General features: G+C 41.9%; 1 protein-coding gene across 2 annotated transcripts in view; it reads right to left on the bottom strand.

The window, feature by feature from the left end:
• The window catches only part of triqk (triple QxxK/R motif containing), an 84,086-nt gene that overhangs the window by 21,992 nt on the left and 46,846 nt on the right, over positions 1-15,248 (bottom strand). For both annotated transcript variants that reach the window (XR_016118671.1, XR_016118670.1), the window contains exon 5: positions 5,228-5,283. The gene's annotated coding sequence lies outside the window, so the exon portion shown is untranslated. The remainder of the gene's footprint in view (positions 1-5,227; positions 5,284-15,248) is intronic.

The raw sequence follows: 15,248 nt of genomic DNA, 5'->3' as shown, positions 1-15,248 counted from the left end.
CGTGAAAATGAGGAATTGTCGCGGCTTGGAATTGAAGCGGATTTACGTGGGACAGGAGATGTGAGATTGTGAGATTTTGCAAGCCGCAACTCCAAAGTACAGTGCTACCTTGGCTTACAAACTTAATTGGTTCCCACACAGAGTGTGTAAGGCAAAAAGTGTGTATCCCAAAAATTAATTTCCCTTAAGAAACCATTAAAATGAGAATAATCCGTTCTCAAGTCCCCATAAAACATAATTTTCTAAGCCTTAAAACTACACAAAATAGACCTTATTTTATGTATAATAAATGTGCTATGGTATTATAATTACAGAAATAAACTTTACTGTATAATAAAGTGGTTTTATTGACCTTTGTGATGGTCGTTGATGGCTTGATGGAATGGAGTGGCCGGTTTCATCAACATTAAACACTTGATGAGGAAGGTAACCTTCTTCTTTCACCATCTTGAGGAATGATACCTTGTAGATGTGATAATTTTATCTAGTTCCTCATCAATTGTGTTCAATTTAGCTGGGTTGATAGCTTTTTGCATCAAGTGTACAGATGACTTGTGCGGGTTGGCCTGATTGATGGGTTATTTTAACCTTGCAGTCAAACTTTCAAAGTTGAAACTCTCTCACTGTCGTCTGCCTGTCTCTTTAAATGTTTAAACCACCTCCCCTCGCTGCTGCGTTCTTGACCAATCACGTGGCTTTAACTGAAGACTGTGGGCGGGGAATAGAGGACAAAAACAAGCCGGCTGCCATTTTGTTGTTAGAAGAACAGGCAGCTCCGTGTACGAAAAAAGTTTGTATGCCAAGGTAAAATGTTCATCAATGTAACGTTCGTAAACCGAAAAGTTCGTAAGCCAAGAGGTTCGTAAACCGAGGTATCACTGTAAATAAAAATCCTAAAAGCAGTGGCCAACATCCACCGCTCGCTAGCTCGTCCAGTGCCAGCTCAAATCGAGCTAGAAATTCTCTTTTGTCCCAGTGGTGGGGAAAAGGTGCGCAGGCAAGGCGGCCGCCATTGGCATAATTACACACTTTAAAAATGCAAATCCACAATGTGCTTATTAATTCCATTCTGCCCGTTTCATGCGACTGACTGCACTTAATTAAATCAGATTGATTAGAGCCTTTTTAGTCCCCCCACCCGTCTTTACAACCACATAATTATGACGAATAGAATCACTTGAGATGTGGAACCTACTGCCTGCCGTTTCTTTCTTCTTCTTCTTCAAGATCACGGTTGGCATCAAAGCCTCGGTTGGGAGCCACGTTACAATCACGGAAACTTTTCAGCTTGATGTTGAAGGACAACCGACACCATTTTTTGGTTTCCCGGCTGACATCAGAAAAACGTTTTAGAGCATCTAAAATAGCCAAAACACTCGGGATGATATTTTTAGTCAAATGAAATGGAAATGAAAGCTTAAAGTGTTCCAAAATGGCGGGTTTCAGAAGGTCCCGCCCCCTTGTTTGTGAAATGTTTGTCTGATGTCAGTTAGGAAATCAAAAGAATGGTGTCGGTTGTCCTTTAAAATTCAAAAGAACGACAGAATAACCAAATGGAATGAATGAGAATACCAAATGCAAGAAAATGACGAAAAATGCCAAATCTTCCAAATCATAACTGCCTGCCACATTTTACCGTCTCACCCCCCCCCCCCCCCCCCCCCCCCACCGCCTCCATATCTCACTCACATCATACACTTAATAAAATATTAACTGGATGTGTTTTTTAGTGCTGCCAGATGCCCCGACATGAAGCTGATGAGTTCACAGTTTCACGCAAGCGTGACACTCCGGCGCACCGACAACTTCCCTGCCCCCTCCGCGACCTTCTTCCAGCTGTTTAGAACGTGCGGGGACGAGGCAAAGGGCGCGTACGGGGAATATTCTAGCCTCTATTCCCCCGATGCACACATTCATAAAGACCACCTTATGCTAATGCCTTCGCTTTCAACTAATAGGCGCCTTTTATCTCTTTTTTTTAATGTATACTGCCAAGCGAGCAGCGGATATGAAGATAAAATTGATTTCTATCTTTACTTTATTACTAAGCTTGATGTATACGAATAATGTTCATTTTTTTGGGGGGGTCGCAAGGGGGTGCAAAATACTCAAGTGAGAATCATGGCAGATAGAAAGACCGCCTTTCAAGACTTTCAAAACTCTCAAGGTCACTTTACAGTCACAGAATACGTTTTTCTGTGGGTAAGCAGCGGCAGCCACACGCGCCAGCGTTCACTCAACCCAAAAGTAACTCAAATAGATAGAAAGCTAGCTAATATATAGCTAATAGCTTGCCAGATGGCTAGCTAGCCAGATAGATAGCCAATATATAGCCATCTAGATAGCTAATATATAGCCAGTGTGAAGTTATCCTCAAATTAGCGTTGTGTATAAAATTTAAGTCATAAAAGGCCACGAAATAAAAATACAGTCACAGAATATGTTTTTCTGTGGGTAAGCAGCGGCAGCCACACGCGCCAGCGCTAACTCAACCCGGAAGTAACTCAAATAGATAGAAAGCTAGCTAATATATAGCTAATAGCTAGCCAGCTAGGTAGCTAATAGCCAGCTGGATAGCCAGCTTGACAGCTAAGAGTGATGTTATCCTCAAATTAGCGTTGTGTATGTAATCGAAGTCATAGAAGGCCACGAAATAAAAACGCTGCAGGCAAAAAGGTTCATGACGTGGCCCGCAGTGTGCGTTGAAGCATGTCTGATTCCCTCCGAAGAGCTCGGCAAAGATCATTGCGGCACTCCTCCTCCCAGAGGGACGCTGCGGTAGCATGCGGTGAACAAAAGGACGGTAGCCTCGACGCCCCCCCCCCCCCCCCCCCCCACCCACCCTTTCTCCGACTGCTCACCGTCCTCCATCCATCTCTCGCGCATTAGCGATGCTATCGCGCTAGCAACGGTAATGACAACCTGGAGGCGGAAGGTGCTGATCAAAGATAAATTTCCCTCCCCACCTCAAGCCAGTTTAATGACGCCATCTGTGTCGGAATGCGGTGGCAAATGGGGGGGGGGGGCTATTCTTGTGATTTTGGATGGTAGTGTTCACTCTGGGCATTGATACATAAAACAAATTTAGTATTTATTATTCAACATCCTGATTCAGCATTAAAGGACAACCGACACCATTTTTTTGTTTTCTAACTGACATCAGAAAAAACACCAATAAAAATGACTTAAAGGGTGCTGAAACGGCAAAAAAAAAATGAAACCGGAAGTGGACAGTTTCAGAAGGTCCCGCCCCCTTGTTCGTGACGTCACACCAGGACGTCTTGCCTTGCTCTAGAATCAAAACAATGGCTTCAGATTGGGAGAAGATGCTTTCTTGTGACTCATCCAGTTATGAATATGATTCATATAGTTCTGAAGAGGAAAGCATACATGTTTGCAATCGATTAAAGAAGTCCTTTTGTATCAATTCGAGCCGTTTGGACTCCAATGTAGCATCCCAGAAAATGCACAAGATGGCGCCCATGCTCCGTTGGAAATGGGCTGATTTGTCTGCTGGGAATTTGTGTCAACTAGTATCAAATAGTAGTCTTGGTGCAACACACCAACCATTCACCATGGCGTTATTTATGTGTTTTCCTTCTAATTTCGCCATCAACACGAAGTTTTCAGACCAAATAAAGTACCCAAAATGCATTGTGTGTTGCTTTCTCGGTCAGGGGCGTTCCTTCAGTGACGTCACGTCAGGAAAACAAGACTTCCTGAATATTCAGTCTTAAAAGGTAAAATCTAGCTATATGCTGTGGAATCTTATTAAAATACGCTCAGTAGAAGTCATTTGAAGCGATTTTACAAATTATGGACACAACTTGTCCGGGGGCGTCGGTTGTCCTTTAAAAAAAAAAAAAACCTCAAACTATGCCCCCAAAACAAAATATTTCATATTTATTTTAACAACATTGCCTTTAATCTATTTTATGAATGAAAGGATGCTGGCATGTGTGTCGTTGCTCATAAAAATTCAAATGACGACGTCGTCTTTTTGACGTGCTTTGTATGAAAGTGAAAGTAGGGGAGGGGGGGGGGGGGCGCCATTTACCAACCTGGCATCCCCCCCAAGGCCCAAGTCTCCTAAAACGGGCTGCCATCTTGCCTTAATACAGTCAATAATCATAATGGCGTGATCAACGCGGCAAGCCCCCGTGAAATGGCTTCCACAGCTGGCAGGTGGGTGGGTTGCGCTAAAGGGGGCGGAGTGAGGGGGGGGGGGGGGGGGGGGCAGGTGCACGCTGACGAATTAGACCAAAGTGACAGAAGAAAGTGTGGAGGAGTGGAATAGAAAGGTGGAGGCTTTTACGGCAAGGCAGATGGGACGATTGATGATAACGGGGAAGGGGGGAGGGGAGTCTTAAAGGTGGAATATAGGCACCCCCCCCCCCCCAAGGAGGAGATTAATGGCGTGCACCTCTTCAGCACGCTGGCATTGCCTCGTAAAGTAGGGCCACACATCTGGCACAAGCGGATTGGGGGGGGGGGGGGGGGGGGTTGAAGCTACGTGCCCCATCCCTGCTTGAATATCCATCCATTGGTGTTTTGCATTTGACTAAAAAGATCATCCTGCGTGTTTTGGCGATTTTAGATGCTCTAAAATGTTTGTCTGATGTCAGGAAACAAAAAAAGTGGTGTCGGTTGTCCTTTAAACATCATACAGGCAACGATAAACAAACTACATCACACCCATTTCAAGATACGCAAACAGATTTTAACCCATGTGTATTTTTCTAGCACGCTACTCTACAAGTGCTTCATGTCACAAAGAGGGTACAGCAAGTGCTGAAGAATGAATGGCTCTCTGTGTCTTTGTGTTGTCATATGATTTTGTTATTTTAGTTGAAAACCAAAACAACATTTTTCATTATAATCAACGTAAAACTTGTTAATCCGTTCCATATATTTTTATTTAGCTTTTTTTTGGACTTCAAGATGGCGCTACGAGAGTGCTCCTGTATTTTGTTTTTCTACTTCTTTCTTTCCTTTCCTCTTCCTTTCATAACTTTGCTATTGTGTGAGTTCCGGGTCGAGTGAACGCTGGGGCAAATGGCTGCTGCTGTTCAACCGCACAAAAAAAAAAAATCCAGTGACTGTAAAGTGTCCTTGAGAGTTTTGAAAGGCGCTTAGAAATTAAATGTATTATTATTATTTTTTTTTCTCCGCTAAATTAAGACATGTGATATCATCTCACTTTGAAGAAATAAAAAAGATTACTCACAAAGACCTCCAAATAAGATTCTTCAAGCTTTTCATTTGCGCCATCCAGCTGCTTTACTGTAAAAAAAATAAAAATAAAAAAAGGGAATTATACATTGAATATGTCAACACCCAAATTGTCAGCTGATCGTTTCTGCAAAGTCTGTTAGCTTGATGCTAACGAAAATTAGCATAGGTGTTACAGTAGCATGAACTAGTCAAAAAATGACATTAAATAGCTCTACAGATAAGACTATTGTCATTAATATATGGTGCGTCTGGCTATCTATCTTTCTAGCTAGCTTTCTATCTATTTAAGTTACTTCCGGGTTGAGTGAACGCTGGCGCATGTGGCTGCTGCTGCTCACCCACAGAAAAACGTATGTTGTGACTGTAAAGTGACCTTGAGAGTTTTGAAAGGTGCTTATAAATGAAATGTATTATTATAATTATTAACGCTGACGGATGCACCTCTTCTTCGTGCTTGAAATCGGGCATTATCAGGCTCGGTGCTGCCTTTTGTGGCTCAATGTGGTACTACACTATACAGTAAGTATGCAACAGGGAATTTGGACTGCGGTGTCGTTTACGCTCCTTGAAATATGTGTCAAGCTAAGCTCAGTGTAACCTTTTAGCAGGTGCTTGCCCACCGGTGTGTCACCCCCCGCCCCCCCACACTCTACTCTGATTCTCCGTGTGTGATTGATGTGACAGCTTAGCGGGACGACAGAGGTCAGGAGATTGTTTCAGCTTTTCCTGCTGTTCTTCCTCCACTCTCGCTTGTGCCCCCTCACCCTCTTCGTTGGCCACCTGGAGCATCTCCGGGAGCTCATTTACATCCCAGGTTGACATGTCAATGAATCCATGTACACCAATGCAAAATTAACATTCTGCTTCGTGCGCACACAGACAAAAAGATGAGGATTGACGCAATGAGGGGAAAAAAAGTCAAGTGAGGTGACAACGGCCATCTTGTAAGGCTCAGTTGGGACAGCGGACAGATGGACACTTCCACACCATGAATATCAAATCAACTGGATTACACTGATCAAGTGCAGCGCAGCACATTTAAAGGACAACCGACAGCATTTTTTTGTTTCCTGACTGACATCAGAAAAACGTTTTATAGCATCTAAAATAGCCAAAACACGCAGGCTGATATTTTTAGTCAAATGCAAAACACCAATAAAAATGACTTAAAGTGTCCCAAAACTGCTTCAAAATGACCTCAGAAATGGCGAGTTTCCAAAGGTCCCGCCCCCTTGTTCGTGACGTCACGCCAGGATACTCCAGACACAAAACAATGGCTTCAGAGAGTTCAGATTCATATAAGATGCTTTCTTGTGACTCATCCAGTTATGAATAGGATTCAAATAGTTCTGAAGAGGAAAGCATAAATGTTTGCAATCGATTAAAGAAGTCCTCCCGTATCAATTCGAGCCGTCTGGACTCCAATGTAGCGTCCCAGAAAATGCACAAGATGGCGCCCAAGCTCCGTTGGAAATGGGCTGATTTGTCTGCTGGGAATTTGTGGCAACTAGTATCAAATAGTAGTCTTGGTGCAACATCTAGCTAGCTGGCTGTCTAGCCAGCTATCTAGCTAGCTAGCTATCTATCTATTAACTACCTATTAGCTAGCTAGCTTTCTATCTATTTGAGTTATTACAGGTTGAGTGAATACTGGCGCGTGTGGCTGCCGCTGCTCAACCAGAGAAAAAAAAGGGATCCTCTGACTGTAAAGTGACCTTGAGAGTTTTGAAAGGTGCTTAAAAATGAAATGTATGATGATGATGATGAAATATAGAATCAATTACATTATAGTAGTATTATAGTAGTACATTATAGTAGCTTTTCTTGACTGATGTATTTATTTATTGCGATATAATTGATTGTTTATTTACATTGCAATCCGGGCGCTAAGTGCTGGACGAGGCACAAATGCATCGTGGGAGGCGACCGCAATTCATCCCAACGGACTTGTTTGAAAATGTGAGAGGGGAAAAGTGCAATCAAAGCACAATGACATCATCACGGAGAACAAACGGCAGCGCCAGAAGCCATTCAAGCCCAAAAAGCCAGCTCGGGTAGCCAAGACGCAAGTCATTACGTGGAGGTGCGTCTCCATTTTGCGCCTTCCCTTCCCCGATGGAAGGTGGCCAGGCGTGCCTGGGCAAAAAGTGTTACCGTGCCATCGGGGCGGTCACGCTGCGTCCCGTATGGCGGCGTGCAAAAACAACAGCGTGCCAATGCCGTCTGGCCAAACAGCTGCTGCCGCAAAAAAAAAAAAAAAAAAAATACATAAAAAAAGACCCAAAAAATAAATACATTGGATGGCCACGTTGCCGCTCGCCATCTTTTTTTGCTTCGTGTCATTATTTTACCTTTGCTGAACTTTTCGGTTTAAGAACGTTAAATTTATTAAAAAAATACTAATTAAATTCTCCAAAAAAGAAAATGGCTGCCGACATTTTTTTTGTCCTCTATTCCTCGCCCCCAGTCTTTGGTTAAAGCCGCGTGATTGGTCAAGAACGCAGCAGTGAGGGGAGGTGGTTTAAACATTAAAGTGAAAAGCAGACGACAGTGAGAGTTTCAACTTTGATAGTTCAAAGGCAGAGTATAGACTGCAAGGTTAAAATACACATATCGCATCAATCAGGCTCCACAAATGACCCGCACAAGCCATCTGTACACTTGATGCAAAAAGCTATCAAGCCAGCTAAACAGAACACAATTGATGAGGAACTAGATAAAATTATCGCAGAGAACGCACCTACAAGGGATCATTCCTCAAGATGGTGAAAGAAGGCTACGTTCCTCATCAAGTGTTTAATGCTGAGGAAACCGGCCACTCCATTCCATCAAGCCATCACAAAGGTAAATAAAACGACTTTATTATACAGTAGTTTTTCTTTAATTCGAATACCATAGAACATTTATCATACATAAAATAAGATCTATTTTGTGTAGTTTTAAGGCTTATTTAGTAGATAATGATGTTTTATGGGAACCTGGGAACGGATTATCCTCATTTCAATGGTTTCCTATGGGAAATTAATTTTTGGGATACACACTTTTCGCCTTACACACTCCGTCTGGGAAGCAATTAAGTTCGTAAGCCAAGGTATCACTCTACTGTACATCATCGCACTCCCCTTCGTCACCTTTTCGCACGACAGACAACGTCTGCTTTCTGTCAGGCCGCGACGAAGTCCGCAAGCGCCACCGGCGACGAATCGGGAGCCCCGGCAGTAGCGGATAACTTGCCCTGAGGCACTCCTTCCCTTTTCAAGTGAGCGACATACAATGCCTTTTTCTTTTTCGCCGCCGCCGTTTAGAGCTCGGCGGGCATGGAAAGTCCTTCAGTCGGGAAGGTCAGAGGTCAAGAGTGCTTGGGGGAAAAACTCCTCGGGGCTAAACATTTGATCTTTACCAGCTGTGTCACAGAGCGCCATTGTTGTTTTTTGTTTGTATGTAAGGATTTTTACAGTGAGACCAAGACCTTCACTGTAAGAGTGACAGCTGCAACGCCGTGGGGGTCTACGAGCAGCATGTAAGCAAAAGAAAACAAAGTCTCTGACAGGGTTACAAACGCTGCGCTGGATTTGGCAACTATTGGACGGATTTCATAGCAAATGGGGAAACGTTTGACACCGAGCTCCTCTAATTCTGTCAAATATTGACAGTGTTCACAGTTTTTCATCCCTTTAAGTATACTTGCTTCTATTTCGTGAGTACCACTGATAGAGATTAGACAGAATAAGAAGTTATCATATTGAAAAGTTTCATGCTGTTATATGCTTAGTCAACATGTGTGACTCAAATACACAATTGAAGCACAGACAACTTGGGGTCAATCTGAGGTCAACAGACACAGCAAGTTAAACTGTCATCTTCATCTCTCGGAGATCTGGTCTTGGACAGAATTTAAGACTTGGGAAACTCCTTTATCACCGAAGCAGTTTACGACTTGAAACTCCTTCGCAGGAAGAGCTCATTAGCCAGGTTACAAATGTATCAGTTCGTGGAAGAGACAATGCTTCATTGCTTACAGCTGTCCGCGCTTAGAACACCCAGGGGCGTGGTCTTCTAATCAGAAAACTACGTTTTACGAATGTATCACTTCAATTTGCATATACTCTCAATAAATAGCTCAGCAGAGGGCTGCAGAATTCAGGTGTCTGTCATGAATGGCTATGTCTCCTGCCGGCAGTAAAAAGACAATCTTTCTGGGTTCGAGTCTTTGTCCACAGTGTCCGATCGACCATCTCTGACAACCACAAATGGAAGTGGCTCGAAAATGGCACCCAGACTACCAATATGGCCGACAATCAATGTCTTTTGTTGACGAGCAACATTCAGTCGTCTTTTTGCTGTGATTTGTGAAACGCGCCTTCGGAGCACCACCACAATCATGCAATCTGGGACCAAAAAAAATAAATAAAAAATATCCGATATCGTCCTTCCAAATCAATCATCGTCCAATCCAAGCAGCGGCCCTGAATCTGGCGCTCATCCTGCTTTTCCCATCAAGCTCAAATGCTTTAAAAGTCTGGGGGGAAAAAAAGCTGCAGGATGAGTCCTTTTCCATCCAAACAGTGACAAACACGTGCAGTTGAATTCCGACGGAATTCAACTGCAAGTTCACGGCCCCAACGCGTGTCAAAATCTTTGGGGAGCTTCTGTTATTTGTTTACTTTTTTTTCCTACGAGCAACTTATCAGTACGTGTCAATTTAGCTATTGCTAAGGAAGTTAGCATTTATAAAAAACTATTTTGTAAATGCTAACTTATTTAGCTGGAGCGAAGGAAGTTCGCATTTACAATATATTTGGGGAGAAATTATAACTTGACAATTATTGTAAATGCTAACTTTCTTAGCTACTGCTAATAAATTCAGAATTTACAATTAATTATTTTGTAAAAACTAAAGTTACAATAATTGGGAATGCTAACTTTACAATAAACTATTTTTTAAATGCTAACTTCATTAGCTACTGCTAAGAAAGTTCGTATTTACAATAATTTATTTTGTAAACACTAATGTTACAATATGTATAAATGCTAATTTTACAAGGAACTATTTTGTAAATGCTAACTTTACAATAAACTATTTTGTAAATGCAGACTTCCGTGGCGACTACTAAGGAAGTTAGCATTTACAATAAATTATTTTGTAAATGCAAACATTAAAATAATGGTAAATGCTAACTTTACAGTAAAATATTTTGTAAATGCTAACTTCCTTAGCCATTGCTAAGGAAGTCAGCATTTACAATAAATTTTGTAAACGCTAACTTTACAAGACACTATTTTGTAAATGCTAACTTCCTTAGCCATTGCTAAGGAAGTCAGCATTTACAATAAATTTTGTAAACGCTAACTTTACAAGACACTATTTTGTAAATGCTAACTTCCTTAGCGACTGCTTTTTCCCTTTTCGCATTTGCATTTCCACATTTGCTCAGATGCTTCCTCTTCATCGACTCATGACAACACAAGTGCTAACGCTTTATTTTGGCACGCTAAGGTAAACAAACACTATTTACTGCCTAGTAATAGTTAACGGCCTATTTCAGTGGCTACATCATGAAAGTAAATCTGGGACTCTTCTCCCTCCAAAAAAAAAACTTGGCACGTTGAAACCTGGCGCAAAAGCACGTCCAATCATGAGTGTCGGTGGGTCCCCGAGGTGCTTGTAATGTGTCTTTTTAGTGCGGGCGGGCGGGCGGGAGCGCAAATATGCCGCAACATCTGCGAAGCGAGGAAAAGCAGACACGGCTCCAAACATATTGCGGAGGCATTAAAGGGGCTGCTTTGAGAAAAGGACGCAAAACGCTACCCTTTCGCCTTTCAGCCCTCGCAGACGGAGCGCCTGACCTGGCAACCGCGCTCGGGACCTGGCAAGCCTCGGGAAGCTGAGAGATTTGAGCGGCGCTTTAGCTTCTCAAGTTTGGCACGGCTAAACGCCGAGTCATTGTTGGCTAACGTGACGCTGATGGGGAGTCCTCGTATTGGAAATAAATTCACAACAATTGGACTGCGCAAATATGGAAAAACTGTTGGTGTTAGCTGTATTCATTTTATGTTGACTCTGAATTTATCTTTTATCGACTAAAAAGGTACAAAAATATCAAGTAGTGTCCATCTACATATCAAAATATTTTTTGAAAAATCTAAATAGAAATCAATTAACTCCTGATCGAAAATTAAAATGAATAGAAATACAGAGATACCTTGGCTTACAAACTTAATTGGTTTCCAGACAGCGTGTAAGGCGAAATGTTTGTATCCCAAAAATTAATTTCCCATAGGAAACCATTCAAATGAGAATAATCCGTTCCCAGGTCCCCATAAAACATCATTTTCTAATTTTCTAAGCCTTACAACTACACAAAATATACCTTATTTTATGTATAATAAATGTGCTATGGTATTATAACTAAAGAAATAAACTGTACTATATACTGTAGGTGCTTTCTCCGCGATAATTTTATCTAGTTCCTCATCAATTGTGTTCTGTTTAGCTGGGTGGATGGATAGCTTTTTGCATCAAGTGTACAGATGCCGTGTGCGGGTTTTTTATGGAGCCTGATTGATGGGATATTTTAACCTTGCAGTCTACACTCTGCCTTTGAACTATCAAAGTTGAAACAAGTCCAAATTTCACTGTATTTTCCATCCATTTTGTCAGTCTCGCTCTGTCGTCTGCCAGCTCCGTCCGTGTATGAAACAAGTTTGTAAACCAAAAAGTTCGTAAGCCAAGGGGTTTGTAAACCGAGGTATCACTGTATTTGAATAACCCCCCCACTAAATAAATCTCGACGTAAATATAAACACAGCAAGTGAAAGATTTCCATAAAATGTTCCGAAAATTCAACGTATAAAGAAAAAATAATTTTCCAGATGTTCTCGAGCGTGAAAAACAGGTGGGCCGGGTACGGCGCCGCAGCCCCCGCCGCCACCCTGGCAGGGTTTCAAACCTACAGGCTCTAACCTTTCATTGACACGCTTTGCCTGACACGGCGAGCTGGAGGGGCTGCCATCTGCCCGCCATCTCCTCTCTGCCAGGTATTGCGGCGCTCAATCATTTAGAAGGAACACCTGTGTCATTCACCCCCAATATTTTGGCTCTGGAACTCCACGTCGCTATTATGCAACAAGCGCTGTGTTTAGTTACATATGAGAGACATAAAAAGAAAAAATAAAGACAAGCAGTACACAATAATTAGCGTTGAATGACTGCAAAAATGTGACGAGATGACTTTGCATTTGGCAACGAAAACTTTTTAATACATAGCATATTACAAATGGACTTCTTTTAAAGGACATTTTGATTCCTGTTGTGGCTTTGCCAAGCGACACTCAAGTTTATTGGCAGTGGACAATATGGCGCCCAAATGTCCAGGCAAAAAAAGGTGCTTATTGACCATGACCTAGATTTAGCATTATGTGCAAAAATGGAGTAATTTGAACTCCGGATGCACTTTGGGCCCGCAATTTGCCAATTCTCTGACGGGAGCAATGGATAGCCCATTGAGCGGATTGGTTGCTCAAATGCGGCCATTGCCTTTCACGAAAATGATACCGTGCCAAGCGGCTCTATAGCAAAGAGAAAAGAAAAAAGGAAGAAAAAAAAAACATGGCGTGATTACAATGATTACACCCGCTGAATTTCTAGAAATTCACTTCAATAACATGTCACAGTGACGTGACTTGTGCAAGCTGCTAAATTTCAACATGTAACCGGCGCTGAGCGAGAAAGACAAAAACGAATAGAAAAATAGCAATCCCCTCAAAGTCAGTTGGGAATTTTGAACAGAAAAATGACCATCTAGCTAGCTAGATATCTAGCTAGCTAGCTAGATACGTAAATACAGTAGCTATCTAGCAAGCTAGATATCAGCTAGCGAGCTAGTTAGATACGTAAATACAGTAGCTATCTAGCTAACTAGATAGCTAATGGTACATTTCTGAAACCCGATCCGCATTGCTTTACAAAATGTGTTTTATCTCGGGCTGCCATAAAAAGGAAGCCGACAATTCAATGTATGTTTTTATTTATGTATTAATTGATTTATTTATGTGTTTATTTATCTATTTTTTATTTATCATGATGCCTCTATTTGTTTATTTCTTATTTTATTTGTTTATTTGTGTGTGTATCCATGTATGTGTTTAGTTATTTCTTATTTTATTTATCTATGTATTTGTTTATATGTCCATTTGTTTAGTATTTCTTTGCGTATGTGTTTATTTCTTTTTGTATTTGTTTGTTTAACCTTCGGAGGTTGTGTCACAATCGGGAAAGCAGTCGGTTTATTCGCTTCCAGGTTAATTCAAGAACTCAGGTGAGTCATCCTGCCATTTATTTATGTATTTCTTTCTTTATTTATTTATATTTTCGCTAGGGAATTGTCAGCTTGGGTGACAGCTGCCGCTTCCTGCCTTTATCGCACAACAGGAACTGGCTGTGTTCCAGGGCGTGTGTGTGTGTGTGTGTGTGTGTGTGTGTGTGTGTCCATGCGTGTGTGTGTGTGTGTGTGGGTGGACAACAGGCCCAGGTGCAATGAGACCCAGGTGTTCCTCGGTGAACAACACAATAGTGGACGTGTGCAAATACATTGGGACAGACAAGCAAATGGAGACCGACGGCTTTCCGAGAGGACACCTGCTGAGCACCTGCACGGGATACGCAAGGGACACTCACATCACACCAACACACACTCCCCAATAAATATGATACCGTGTGATACCTTGGCTTACGAACTTAATTAGTTCCCAGACAGAGTGTGTAAGGCGAAAAATGTGTATTCCAAACATTAATTTCCCATAGGAAACCATTAAAATGAGAATAATCCGTTCCCAGCTCCCTATAAAACATAATTTTCTACTTTCTAAGCCTTAAAACTACACAAAATAGACCTTATTTTATGTATAATAAAAGTGGTACAGTATTATAATGAAAGAAAACAACTGTACTGTAAAATAAAGTCGTGTTATTTACCTTTGTGATGGTCATTGATGGCTTGATGGAATGGAGTGGCCACTTTCCTCAGCATTAAACACTTGATGGGGAATGTAACCTTTCTTTCGCCATCTTGAGGAATGATCCGTTGTAGGTGCTTTCTCTGCGATCATTTTATCTAGTTCCTCATCAATTGTGTTCTGTTTAGCTGGGTTGATAGCTTTTTGCATCAAGTGCACAGATGGCTTGTGCGGGTTATTTGTGGAGCCTGATTGATGCGTATTTTAACCTTGCAGTCTACACTCTGCCTTCGAACTATCAAAGTTGAAAACGAGTCCAAATGTCACTGCAATGCATAAAATGGACTGATTTCATGCCATTTTTATTTCAACATGATATTAAAGGACAAAAAAAATGCAGGCTTTTTGTTGCCAGCACTCTGAGACACGCATCACTGGTCCGGAATGGAGTGCGTGCGTGTGCGTGAAAAAGAAGATGGGGGCCTAAATGAGCTCCTGGAGGTGCTGACCCCTTTTTTTTTTTCGCAGTGCCGTCAGAGAGACAACTAGTCGCGCTCCAGTGGAGCATAGCCGCAGGCACACTAAGCGCTTCTCTCTCTATCGAGCTCTCTTACTGGCACGCTCGCAAATTGATGGCAACCTCGCGAGCGGCGCACAAAAACCTGGCACACTTAAATCAGACCAGATAAAGTATGAGCTCATTTTTGTTGACAGGAAAAACGGGATGAAAAACGGTAGCTAGTCCACACCTTATGGCACATGTGTCAAAGTCAAGGCCCGCGGGCCAAATCCGGCCCACCACATCATTTTTTTCGGCCCGCAAAAGCAAATCGAACTTGTTAAATTCCATGATGATTGCTAAAATCTGAGCCAAAATTTCATATTTTTGGATGTCAACCACAATAAAAGTCATTATTCTAGACTTCAGATTTGAAAACGAGTTATTCATCAATTTTCTGTGTGCTCTATATGTAATATTTGAAGGTATTTAAACATTCTAATGGCTTCCCCAAATTCATAACGGCCCTCGAGAGGAAACCATAACTACAATGTGGCCC

Source organism: Hippocampus bargibanti, linkage group LG20 (genome assembly GCF_051943395.1).
Source record: "Hippocampus bargibanti isolate YZ-2025 linkage group LG20, ASM5194339v1, whole genome shotgun sequence".
Classification (NCBI taxonomy): Eukaryota; Metazoa; Chordata; class Actinopteri; order Syngnathiformes; family Syngnathidae; genus Hippocampus; species Hippocampus bargibanti.
The sequence above is the reverse complement of the archived record's forward strand: the minus strand, read 5'-3'. Positions and strand labels throughout refer to the sequence as shown.